The 12666-nt window shown below is 44.8% G+C and overlaps 1 protein-coding gene across 1 annotated transcript in view; it reads right to left on the bottom strand.

Annotated features, from left to right (window-relative positions):
- The window catches only part of LOC311529319 (formin-F-like), a 139536-nt gene that overhangs the window by 82577 nt on the left and 44293 nt on the right, over positions 1-12666 (bottom strand). Inside the window, exon 2 of the mRNA XM_084645218.1 lies at positions 1751-2049. The gene's annotated coding sequence lies outside the window, so the exon portion shown is untranslated. The remainder of the gene's footprint in view (positions 1-1750; positions 2050-12666) is intronic.

The following is a 12666-nucleotide window of genomic DNA, read 5'->3' as shown; positions in this document are numbered from 1 at the left end:
TAATACTGGTTACTGGGGAAGAGCTGTTTGGACGCATCTTTCCCCCAAAAATACTTCCCAAAACCTTGCACCCCACTTCCTGGACAAGGTTTGGTAAAAAGCCTCACCAATTTGCCTAGGTGACTACAGACCCAGACCCTTGGATCTTAAGAACAATGAACAGCCTCCCAACACTTGCACCCTCCCTTTCCTGGGAAATGTTGGATAAAAAGCCTCACCAATTTGCATAGGTGACCACAGACCCAAACCCTTGGATCTGAGAACAATGAAAAAGCATTCAGTTTCTTACAAGAAGACTTTTAATAAAAATAGAAGTAAATAGAAATAAAGAAATCCCCCCTGTAAAATCAGGATGGTAGATATCTTACAGGGTAATTAGATTCAAAAACATAGAGAACCCCTCTAGGCAAAACCTTAAGTTACAAAAAAGATACACAGACAGAAATAGTTATTCTATTCAGCACAATTCTTTTCTCAGCCATTTAAAGAAATCATAATCTAACACATACCTAGCTAGATTACTTACTAAAAGTTCTAAGACTCCATTCCTGGTCTATCCCCGGCAGAAACCAGCATATAGACAGACACACAGACCCTTTGTTTCTCTCCCTCCTCCCAGCTTTTGAAAGTATCTTGTCTCCTCATTGGTCATTTTGGTCAGGTGCCAGCGAGGTTACCTTTAGCTTCTTAACCCTTTACAGGTGAGAGGAGCTTTCCCCTGGCCAGGAGGGATTTCAAAGGGGTTTACCCTTCCCTTTATATTTATGACACCATTGTTGAGGGATAAGGCTGCTATTCCAGCTTCACTAGTGACATCACACTTAATCAAGGGCTGCAAAATTACTGCTTTTCCCCCTCTCCTGTCCAACAGTGCACCTATACTGCAATTGCAGGGTGCGACTGCACCTCGCCTCGACATACCTGAGCTAGCTCAGATACTGATGCAGTGAAGCTGTGGCAGCATGGGCTGTACTAGCCTGACCATAACCCTGGGTAATTACTCAGGCAGCTAGTCCATGTCAAAGACTGTGCTGCTGCTGAAGGCTCACTGCTAGGGTGACCAGACAGCAAATGTGAAAAATCGGGACAGGGGGTGGAGGGTAATAGGAGCTTATATAAGAAAAAGACCCAAAAATCAGGACTGTCCCTATAAAATCGGGACATCTGGTCACCCTATTCACTGCTATTGGTTAGCAGGGTTGTGTCATGTCTCTGCCAGGCCAGACACAATGGTGAGTGCTGCTGATCATTCATTAATCATCTATTCAAAGTAAAACACCTTGAGACACTTGCTTTGCTCTACCTGGGAGAAGACACTTCCTCCTCTTTTCTGAAGGGAGCAGGAATAATAGAAAATTACCAAAAGGCAGATCAAAATGAAGCAGGTGGCCCCAGCAGGAATCTATAAAGGGTGTCCTAGGGAAGTGGGGGGAGGGGCGTGGAAATTGATGGAGAGCCATTTTGCACCATACTAAGAGAAGGGAGGCTGGTCAGGGACAGAGTAGGCAGTGAGGTGGAGGATGCTGCCTGACAGACAGAACACAAGCGATTCTCCAAGGTAAGTGTGAGCTAGACATTGCATTCAGCACGTTTTATTGTTTTGTATGATCTATGCTCTCCTGTGCTTTGCATAATTAAAATAAAAGAGCATAAAGATGTTAGACTGGGCTGGGTGGGGTGGGGGGCATTGGACTGCTTCAGAACTACTGCATACCCCTAAGAAAGAAACTGTAAATCACAAACTTCTCACCTTTGGGAGGAGTTCTGGGCGTAGACCGCGTTCAAGTACCGGCGGGTCCGAAGAGTCAGCACTGCACCTGAAGGAGCTCAGTGGCTGAACAGCAAGTTCCAAAAATCAGAGAGGGGGTACCAGATAGAAGGTCTGCTCCCTGAGAGTGTGTCTAGGGACCCCGAGATTGGGGCAGTGACTAGACTTTGTTCAGGCTCCAGAAACTTGAAACACCACAGGATGCAGAGCAGAGAGGCTTGGATTCCTGTTCATCAGTCCTCGTGGGCCCAGGAAAGGGCGCTCACTAGAATCTGAAACACCTGTAGAATAGAAATCTTTTAAATACTTTAAATGTGTCACAAAATCCTTTTCCTGTGTTTTGACCCATTCTAGATTCCAGTTCCTTCTCCTCACTCCATGGGTAACCCCCCACAGAAGAAAATAGTGGAACTTGGCAAGAAATGGTTTTCATGTCCTATGAGACTGAGATTTTTCCTTATTTTCTGTCCTGATATGGGATGAGAGGTTGAAATTTTCAAAGTGTTCATAGACTGACCAAAAAAGTGAGATCAGATCAATAGAAAGGTTTCATTTTCAGAATTTTTAAAAGTTTTGTTTTGATTTTTTTCAACCAAGTAGAAGTTAACTAAAATTTCAAAACAAAAAGTTGTTTCGATTCAAAAACAAAACAAATTTTTTTTTTTCAAATCAGGAGACTTGTCAAAACCGACCATCTCTCATGAACAGTTTCAGTTTTGACAAATTGACATTTTCCGAGGAAAGCATTTGGTTAGAAAATTCCAGCTCTAGAAAATGGTACTCCTAGGGAAACCAATTAATGCTCAATGCAAGTGTGGCAGAAGTGAGACCTTACGGGTGAGTGATAGTCTCTATGTCTATCCTCATTTCTAGAAGGTTCATTCACACACACTTTGTTTAAAGACCGAGACCCAGTCTACACTTAAAATTTAAGTCAACATAACTGCATTGATCGGGGAGGAGGGGGCGTGAAAAATCCATACACCTGAGCAACATAGTTATGCTGAATTAAACTCTCTCATAGACAAAGCTATGTTGATGGAAGGATGTTTATCAACCTAGCTACCATCATTTGGATGGAATGGAAAAACCCCTAGCGTCAGTGTAGGCTGCATCTACACTATGGTGTTATGACAGCATAGCTACAGCAATACAATCTCCATATTGTAGACATAGCCCTAGTCACTGGGGGCTGGGGTTAAGAATGAAGTTTCCGGTTTCCATTGACAGTTTCCATTTCTTGTTTGATTTTCAGTCAGGCACTTAGGATCCAGTTTTCAAAGGGTTATGCACACAATTGTGTATCTAACTTGTACATGTAATTACTGCCATTACATGCTCTGGTTAGATAGCTGTGCAAGTAAAAGACCACTTATCCACCTAGTTGGCAAGCTGAATGTCCACCTTACCTTTTCTCTGAATACAATTGTGGTAACTGCATGAGTAAGTTAAGCAGACATTTGCAAGCTCAGCTATATATCTTTTTTGAAAATCAGGATCTCTGTATCTAATGAGCCAGTTGTATCATTTTACCGAACGTGCATATACAACCTGACTAATCAGCATGCAAAGTTCAACTTTGCACATCTTCAGTGCACACTTTTTGAATCAGCTATGTGAATGTAAACTTTTGATGGATTAATGTGCTAACATTTAGGTGAAACAAGCCTGTGGCAATCACTGAGATGGTAACACAGAGAACAGCTCTGCACCATTGAGGTGTAAGGATATTCTTCCACAGCAACAGAGGAAAGATTAAGTGAACTAAACCAATATCTCAACCTGCTGCAGTATAGCTGATTTGCCCTCCAGGAAGTGTCTATCATTATCCTATATTTTAGAATGTGGGAAGCACTCTGCTGCACTCCCTACATGTATTTTTAGCCTTTTTCCCTTTAATAATTACAGCCACCAACTGTTTGTCCAATGGCCAATTTTCATTAAAAGCTTTTCAAAATTCCAGCCACAATTTCACCAGAATTACCCATCACTGGGTTATTACTTTAAAAAAAAACAGGGGAGAAAGGTTAACAGTCACAGTCTCATTAAGCCTCAACTTCTCATATAGTCTGAGAAAATTTAGAGATTATAAAGGAAAAAATCTGGATTCGTAAAATGTTACTGAAAATGTGAAGCCCAGACTCAAAGACTGACCACACAGATTTCTGTATTTTGGGGGGACATGGTAGGATCTTGTTGTTTACACACTTGACTGAGATTTGTTAAATCTGGGTTTAATTCTCAATTATGCCACAGTTATTCTATGTGCTCTTGGCCAAGACACTTAATCTTGTTGTGCCTTTTCTGTAAAATGTGATTAAACTTAATTTCTCCCACCCCATTGGACTGTCTTGTTCATTTAGATGGTAAACTCTCTGGGGCAGGGACTCTCTCACTCTGTGTACATTCAGGATTGTGGAAGCTACTACAGATTATAGGTACATGCTATAGGTTACAGCAGTGGGTAACAAACAATTCTGCTAGTACTCTGCACCATGGTCACTCCTGAACTGCCACAAAATCCAGTTAATCGGGCTGGCATGGTGGATTGAATGCAGAATTTGGCCCTGATCTCACACATACAGAAAATGCTTAGCAAGATACGTAATTAGTATCATAACAGATACACTATAAGAGAGCAGATGTATCCATCAACATGGTGACAGAGAACCACAGAAGTCAGAGACAAGGAGAAAGCCCTGCTACATCTTCCACCCTTTCTCCCTGCCAATGCTGATTTAACAGTAAGACTCTTTAGGATAATGATGGAACCAGTCCTGTGCCCAGTGATCTCAAAAGCAAAACTCCCATCAACTTCAGAGTTGCATAAAATCAATAGACATCTCACACAGCCTTGGGAAGGACAAAACAAAACAAAAAAACCCCACACGTATCACTATAAAGCATAGATTGATTATTCAAATCAGAATAATATTCAACTAAGTACTGTACTGAAAGTGTTGAAAGGAAAAAAAGGTGTAAATCAACATAGCTCCATTGACTTCAACCTGTCCTTAGGATTTATGGGCAGGGCTGGATTAACCTTTTGTGGGCCTGGAGCCAAACATATTTGTGGGCCCCCCATAGGGGCAATGGAGCATGGCGCATGGGGGTCGACCCCCGGAGCAGGGGCAATTGGGCTTGGTATGGCAGGGGTGGCCCCGCTCCGCCCAGCCCAGTGCGAGGGCACTATTTACAAACCAGCAGTTGCCAGACACACAATAGCCAGCCCGGCTCTGTGCTGCCAGCATGCCCCTTCCACTCGGGGGTGGGCCCATGCCACGCCACACAGCACCTCCCCCCCACCCAACACCTGAATCCCCACCCCTCGATTCCCTATGGCCAGAGCTCCCCCAGACCCAGGGGCTGGAGGGGTCTTAGGGCACAGTACAAGCAGAGCAGGCTGGGGCCCGTTCTGAACATGGACCTGGCTCTATGGTGCCATTGTAAACCCAGCACTGTTTATGGGGCCCTACGCAGTATTATTAAACTGGTGCCCCTGTGCTCCACTGACGATGGTCCCCAGCTGGCGCCGCTGACCCCAGTGTGTCGAGGGGATACAGCCACTACCCCCACCCGGGGACCCCCAGAACCCACCCCCATTGCTGACACACACCAGCAGTGGCTCAAGGCAGGCTTCGCTTTGTCACATGGGGGCTGTATCTTGCCAGAGCCCACGGCCCTCCTGCAGCCCCTCGCCACTCCTGGCTCACCAGGAGCATTTTGACAGGAAGTACCAAGCAGTAGTCACAACAACAATAATACATGTGTGTGTGTGTGTGTGTGTGTGTGTGTGGGAGAGAGAGAGAGAGTGCATGTGAGAGAGACAAAGAGAGAGCCAGTATGTGTGACAACGTGTTGGGGGTCTGTGTGACAGAGCGTGAGACTCTGCGTGTGTGTGTGGCCCTGTGTTGGGGGACTGTGACTCGTGAGAGGCAGAATGCATGTGGGTGTGAGAGCCAGTCTGTGTGTGTGTGCGCGTTTAGGGAAGTGTGAGAGACAGTGAGCGCACTGACAGGTTTCAGAGTAGCAGCCGTGCTAGTCTGCATCCGCAAAAAGAACAGGAAGACTTGTGGCACCTTAGAGACGAACCAATTTATTTGAGCATAAGCTTTCGTGAGCTACAGCTCACTTCAAATGGATGAAGTGAGCGCACTGGCACTTTAAGTCCCTCCCTCCCCCCGCCGCTCGGCTTGGCCTGGCTCCCCCCCACGCTGACTCACGTGGAAGTTTCGTTCCTCCTGTCCTGGCCCCGTCCCGTCCCCCACCGGAGACCGACCAGTGCAGGCAGGCATGGTCCAGGGAGGGACTCCACTCCAGGCAGCGGTGGGCTGGACTGCTGAGCCATCAGTGACTGGCCACGCCACTCTGGGCTCCCCGGGGCTGGGGCGACAGGGCCGGAGGCAGGAGCCCTCAGCCGGCTGATTGAGGAGCGAGCAAGTGAGGGGTTGGGGTTGGGGAGAAGCCCGCTGGCCCAGTGCAGGGGAGGGGCCGGAGAAGAGAGGATTCCAGCTGCGGCCAGCGAGGGGAATGGTGCCCAAATTTTTGGGTGCCCTACACAGCCGCGTATGCCTAAGGCTGGCCCTGGAGTTATACCAGCTTGCATCAGTTCAGGAACCCATCAAGAATACCAAGGTTATAAAACATTAAGTTCTTAACTGAAATTAGCCAACAGAAATGGCCTTGGTGAATTCAAATTAAAAATAATATTCCTTGCCATCAGGAATTATGTAAGATAAATGACAGATATAACCTTCACAGGACACCGTTTTATCACAACAAGGTTTCTTCTCGCGTTGAATGTTAAGTGTCAGCTTACTTTCAGTATATTGACCAGAAAAGTGAACAGCACTACAGCTGGTAACTATAAACAGTTGTAATATATGAAGAATGTTGTGCAAGTGACCACATGCATTTGTGTTTAATTCACAACAGTAAGGAGAAAAAATGACTGAGAAATGGCTTCATTGTACAGTTGCTAAGCACTTTTCATGTATGTTTATTATCCACAGGTAATATGTAAAAGATTACATGAACAAGACTGACAAGTGAATTGTGACTTCGATTTGAAGAGGTTCCTGTGAATTGTTTCCTATCATACTTATTTCTGGATGCACATAAATATTAAGGCAAATACCAGAATTTCCAGCCTGATAAGCCAAACATTGCTAGAAGTATGATGCATGAATCTTGAATCCAGAAAAGTGAAAAGCTCCTGTCATGAATGAAGAATGTCTTACATCTTGATACTAGTGCTGGACAGGAGTCAGTGGCAATATGGCCTGTGGAAATAGTACTGACCAGCTCTGTGACCCTGGGCAAATCACTTCACTTCTCTTTGCCTCTATTTCCCCTACCATTCTTTGTGTGCCAGACCTGTTTAGATGTTACATTCCTCAGGATGGGGACCAATCACTCACTATGGGTTTGAGATTGAATAGGAACTTCTGGATTTGACCTATATAATAAATTATATCAACTGACTTCTGGGGCAGTGAGGGTCACTCAGCACCATCTAGGATCAGACCCTTTGACTTTTCAATTCAGAGCGTACCCAGTGTTGGGATTCCTGCAGAGATCTTTTCCACTTTGCTTATCCAGAGCACCTTATCCGTTCTGGGAGAACTTCATCCAGTTCTCTGGTATTTGAAAAAACACACCTCAGTTCAACTCCAGCTCATCAGTCAGGTCATTTTATTAGGCATGTAACAGCTCTGAGCCCATGCTGGCCAGGTCAAGATGCAGGAGGGTTAGGTGATCCCACAATTCCAAATTACATCACGCAGTTTATATACATTTTCCCTAGCTACTAACATCTATACTTAACTGAATATAATTGGATCTTTACAATGTCCAGACATGTAAGGACCAATCACTTATGTAATCACCTTATCTGTCTGTCAAGCTTTTCCCGCTTCTCAACTAGCCTGAAAACAGTGTCTCCAGCACATAGCCTGTCACACCCTTATTTGCAGTTTAAGCTTGCATTCAGATCAGCTAAATTCAAGTTTACTCACAGCCAACATGATCTGTCTACCCTCTACTACTCAGAATCAGTGTTGCAGGAAAGGTTAGAGAGCAACAGGAATGGTTAGAGAGCACTGCTGCCCAGATTTTCCATTGACAGCTGAGGCGATAAGAACCACTGCCAGTGATATCTGTCACAAGTGTTTTTCAACCAAGTAAGCTTGTCTCCTTTTGGAAGTGGAAATTGTGCTGAGACTAACATGGAAAAACAAGCAGACTCAACTGGTGATCAGCCAAAGTCTGTTCACCATTACTACTCAGATACTGGGGGTTTCTTTTCTTCACAAAGCGAGTCTTTTCCATTTCTATCCTGTCTCTTTTTATCCAACCAAAGTTTAATCTACAGCTGATTGTCCAGATCGTTGGCTGTCATAAGTCAGTATAACTATACTTCAGTGGCATTTCAATGATTTACAGCAGCTAAGAATCTAGTCCCCAAATTTTAGAAATCTCTTCCAAAAAATCCTAGTGCAAGCAGATGCAATTTACATTTTACAATTTACTTGTGTTGAAGTCACTTTTGCCTAGAGCTGAATGTAGCCTCAAATATGGAATAACTTTATTAGATACTGATTATAAAGTGCTAGGTTTCAGAGTAGCAGCTGTGTTAGTCTGTATCCGCAAAAAGAACAGGAGTATTTGTGGCACCTTAGAGACTAACCAATTTATTAGAGCATAAGCTTTTGTGAGCTACAGCTCACTTCATCGGATGCATAGAATGGCTTTATTAGCGCATAAGCTTTCGTGAGCTACAGCTCACTTCATCGATAAGCTTTCGTGAGCTACAGCTCACTTCATCGATAAGCTTTCGTGAGCTACAGCTCACTTCATCGATGAGCTGTAGCTCACGAAAGCTTATGCTCTAATAAATTTGTTAGTCTCTAAGGTGCCACAAGTACTCCTATTATAAAGTGCGTGACCCAGGTTTATCTGAAAAAGCGCAGTACTGAAGATATTTCTTACATATGAAATTCTGTCGTCTGTGGATCTGGTAATGCTAATGGATGTCAGAGAGTTAAAAAAGAAATACTCTAGAAATGCTCAGATTTGCACTGCTCTATTAGAAAGAGTGTCCAAACCTGGATCCAGAGAATGATCAGTCTTAGCAGTACTAGAGTATGTTTTGTCACAGTAGTTCCAGAGGAATTCATTGCATGACTTTTCTACTGGTTTTGGTTCTCGTATGATTCCCGCTCCCAAGCTCACTGAGTTTGGTATTCAACTATACCTAAACCTCAAAGGGAAATTCAATCCAAATCAATCCCATGGTTTTATGTCAAACAGTGATATTTGCACTGTTTCAGCCCAAAATTATAAATATGTTTGCTTGAAACTGAACTTGGGTTACTCAAAAGGTTCATGAATCATAGTGAGTCTTACATGGCCTGTGTTGTGGATTTGCAACATTTTTCAAGCATTCTATTATCTACCATTAGCAGGATGCGCCTGTTGAGAGCCACTCCTGGTGTCTGCAAGCCACCAAGGCGGTCATAGAGTCAGTGGTGCTGGAAGTTACACAGATGTTTGGAGTTCCTTGCTGAATTGGGGCTACAACGTGACAGATGCTTTAGAAGTGTGTAGCAGTAGCCACAAGAATCCATAGCTTGTATAACAATGTTGGGAACACTGGGGCATGGCCACTAGGTAACTCGAGGGGATGGAAGACCACAAGTGTCGATGAAGCCCCCTCGCACTAGGCCCCGGTGTCCTTGGCCCCCCCACTCCTGCCTGGAGGCACTCGCAGCAGCTCTGTGTGCTAGGCCCAAGTGTCCTTGGCCCCCCCGCCTGGAGGCACACACAGCAGTTATGCTGAGAATCTGCAACAGTATGTTGCAGAGTCAGACTGCCTGAAACTAAGCAAGGCCAAACAGGGGAGATATGAAAGAACAATGCTGAATAAAGCAGCTTTATGTATAGTGTCATAAATATAAAGGGAAGGGTAAACCCCTTTGAAATCCCTCCTGGCCAGGGGAAAGCTCCTCTCACCTGTAAAGGGTTAAGAAGCTAAAGGTAACCTCGCTGGCACCTGACCAAAATGACCAATGAGGAGACAAGATACTTTCAAAAGCTGGGAGGAGGGAGAGAAACAAAGGGTTTGTGTGTCTGTCTGTAGTCGTCTTGGCCGGGGACAGAACAGGAATGGAGTCTTAGAACTTTTAGTAAGTAATCTAGCTAGGTATGTGTTAGATTATGATTTCTTTAAATGGCTGAGAAAAGAATTGTGCTGAATAGAATAACTATTTCTGTCTGTGTATCTTTTTTGTAACTTAAGGTTTTGCCTAGAGGGGTTCTCTATGTTTTTGAATCTAATTACCCTGTAAGATATATACCATCCTGATTTTACAGGGGGGATTTCTTTATTTCTATTTACTTCTATTTTTTATTAAAAGTCTTCTTGTAAAACACTGAATGCTTTTTCATTGTTCTCAGATCCAAGGGTTTGGGTTTGTGGTCACCTATGCAAATTGGTGAGGCTTTTTATCCAACATTTCCCAGGAAAGGGGGGTGCAAGTGTTGGGAGGATTGTTCATTGTTCTTAAGATCCAAGGGTCTGGGTCTGTAGTCACCTAGACAAATTGGTGAGGCTTTTTACCAAACCTTGTCCAGGAAGTGGGGTGCAAGGTTTTGGGAAGTATTTTGGGGGGAAGGACGCGTCCAAACAGCTCTTCCCCAGTAACCAGTATTAGTTTGGTGGTGGTAGCGGCCTGTCCAAGGTGTAATATTTTGTACCTTGGGGAAGTTTTGACCTAAGCTGGTAAAGATAAGCTTAGGAGGTTTTTCATGCAGGTCCCCACATCTGTACCCTAGAGTTCAGAGTGGGGGAGGAACCTTGACATGGTGGCACAGCGGTGGGATTAACCTGAAATCATTTTGAGATCCAGTTGAGATTTTTTGAACTAGAAATACAGATTTTAAAAAGGAATTTTTAGGAAGTCCAGAAGGCAGCTTTGAAACTGAAAGCAGCTTGGTTTCTCTCTGCTTTGTGGCCAAGCAGAGACAAAAGGGGATTATCTTGTGAATTGCAGGTTTTCTTTGCCTGGAGGCAGGGTACTTAACTCCTGCAGGGAAATTCACAGTCTTCCAACCCAGAGGTTTTTTTTTTTCTTTTCTTCCTAAAAGTAAATAGGGGGTGTGTGCTCTACCCATTTGCCTGGAGACAAAAGTGGCAGGGTTTTTTTTAGGATTTTGATTTTTTTTTTTGTTTTACAAGGAGCACAGGTTTGAAAAGAAATTTTTTTCTTCTTTGGGCTGGGTAAGCAGGTTTCCAAGTAGTTGGAGGTTTTTTGCTTTAATTTGGGCCCAGAGCAGAGACAAGGGAATTGTCTTTTTCTGTAGGCTGACAATCACTATCAGAGAATAGGTATTCTATTCCAGCACAGCAAAATTTTACAGCCAAGTTTTGTTTGTTTATTTCTAAACCTCGGGTGTAAAGTTAGTTAAAAACAGAGAGGTTAGAATGGCCAAATCCTCAGCTCGACTACAGCTGGAATTAGCCAAATTTCAGGCTGAGGAAAAACAAAGGGAACATGAAAGACAGATAGAACTCATGCAGCTGAAGAAGGAACAAGAAAGGGAGGCAGAACAACACCAAGAGGCTGCCCACAAGAGGGAAATGGAGGCAAGGAAGCATGTGGAGGAGGAGAGGGAAAAAGAGAGGAAGCATGTGGAGGAGATGGAGAGGATAAAGGCCCAGCAGAATATACCAACAAACCCTAGCAATCCTTCTCCAGGTACCACTTCCCATCCCAGAAAGTTCCCCACCTACAAGGCAGGTGATGATACTGAGGCCTTCTTAGAAAACTTCGAAAGGGCCTGCCTTGGGTACAACATCTCTACTGACCAATACATGGTAGAGCTGAGGCCGCAGCTCAGTGGACCCTTAGCTGAGGTGGCAGCTGAAATGCCTAAAGAACACATGAACAAGTATGAACTGTTTAAATCCAAGGCGAGAGTCAGAATGGGGATAACACCCGAGCAGTCTCGTCGGAGGTTCAGAGCCCTAAGGTGGAAACCAGACATGTCATTTACCCGACATGCCTACCACATTGTAAAACATTGGGATGCCTGGATATCAGGAGCAAGTGTTGAATCTCCAGTAAATTTGCCCTTCCTAATGCAAATGGAACAATTCTTAGAGGGTGTTCCTGAGGAAATAGAAAGATACATCCTAGATGGGAAACCCAAAACTGTAATTGAGGCAGGAGAGATTGGAGCCAGATGGGTGGAGGTGGCAGAGAAGAAGAAAACTGGTCGCAGTTGGAGCGGAGACCAGAAGGGACCACCCCAGACCACACCCTATTACCGGGGGCCGCCCAAAGCCCCACCTACCTCCCAAAGAACCCTCCAGACCCCTTATCGTCCCACCACCCCGTTCTCCAGCAACCCTCCTCGCCCCAGTGACCCGTCAGCTGGACGATGTTTTAAGTGTAACGAGCTGGGGCATGTAAAGGCCAACTGCCCCAAGAACCCCAACAGATTACAGTTCATTGCACCGGAATCACACCAGAGGTCCACAGGCCCAGATACTTCCCAGATACCCTTGGAGCGGAGGGAAACTGTGAGTGTGGGTGGGAAGAAGGTCACCGCGTGGAGGGACACCGGAGCACAAGTGTCAGCTATCCATGCTTCCTTAGTGGACCCCAATTTAATCAACCCAGAGATCCAAGTGACGATTCAACCCTTCAAGTCCAACTCTTTCAATTTGCCTACAGCCAAGTTGCCTGTCCAGTACAAGGGCTGGTCAGGAATGTGGACTTTTGCAGTCTATGATGATTATCCCATCCCCATGCTGTTGGGGGAAGACTTGGCCAATCATGTGAAGCAGGCCAAGAGGGTGGGAATGGTCACCCGCAACCAGGCTAAACAAGCCG

The sequence above is a fragment of the Lepidochelys olivacea genome, assembly GCF_965140295.1.
Source record: "Lepidochelys olivacea isolate rLepOli2 genome assembly, chromosome: 13".
Taxonomy (NCBI): Eukaryota; Metazoa; Chordata; order Testudines; family Cheloniidae; genus Lepidochelys; species Lepidochelys olivacea.
This window is presented reverse-complemented; position numbering and strand designations above follow the sequence as displayed.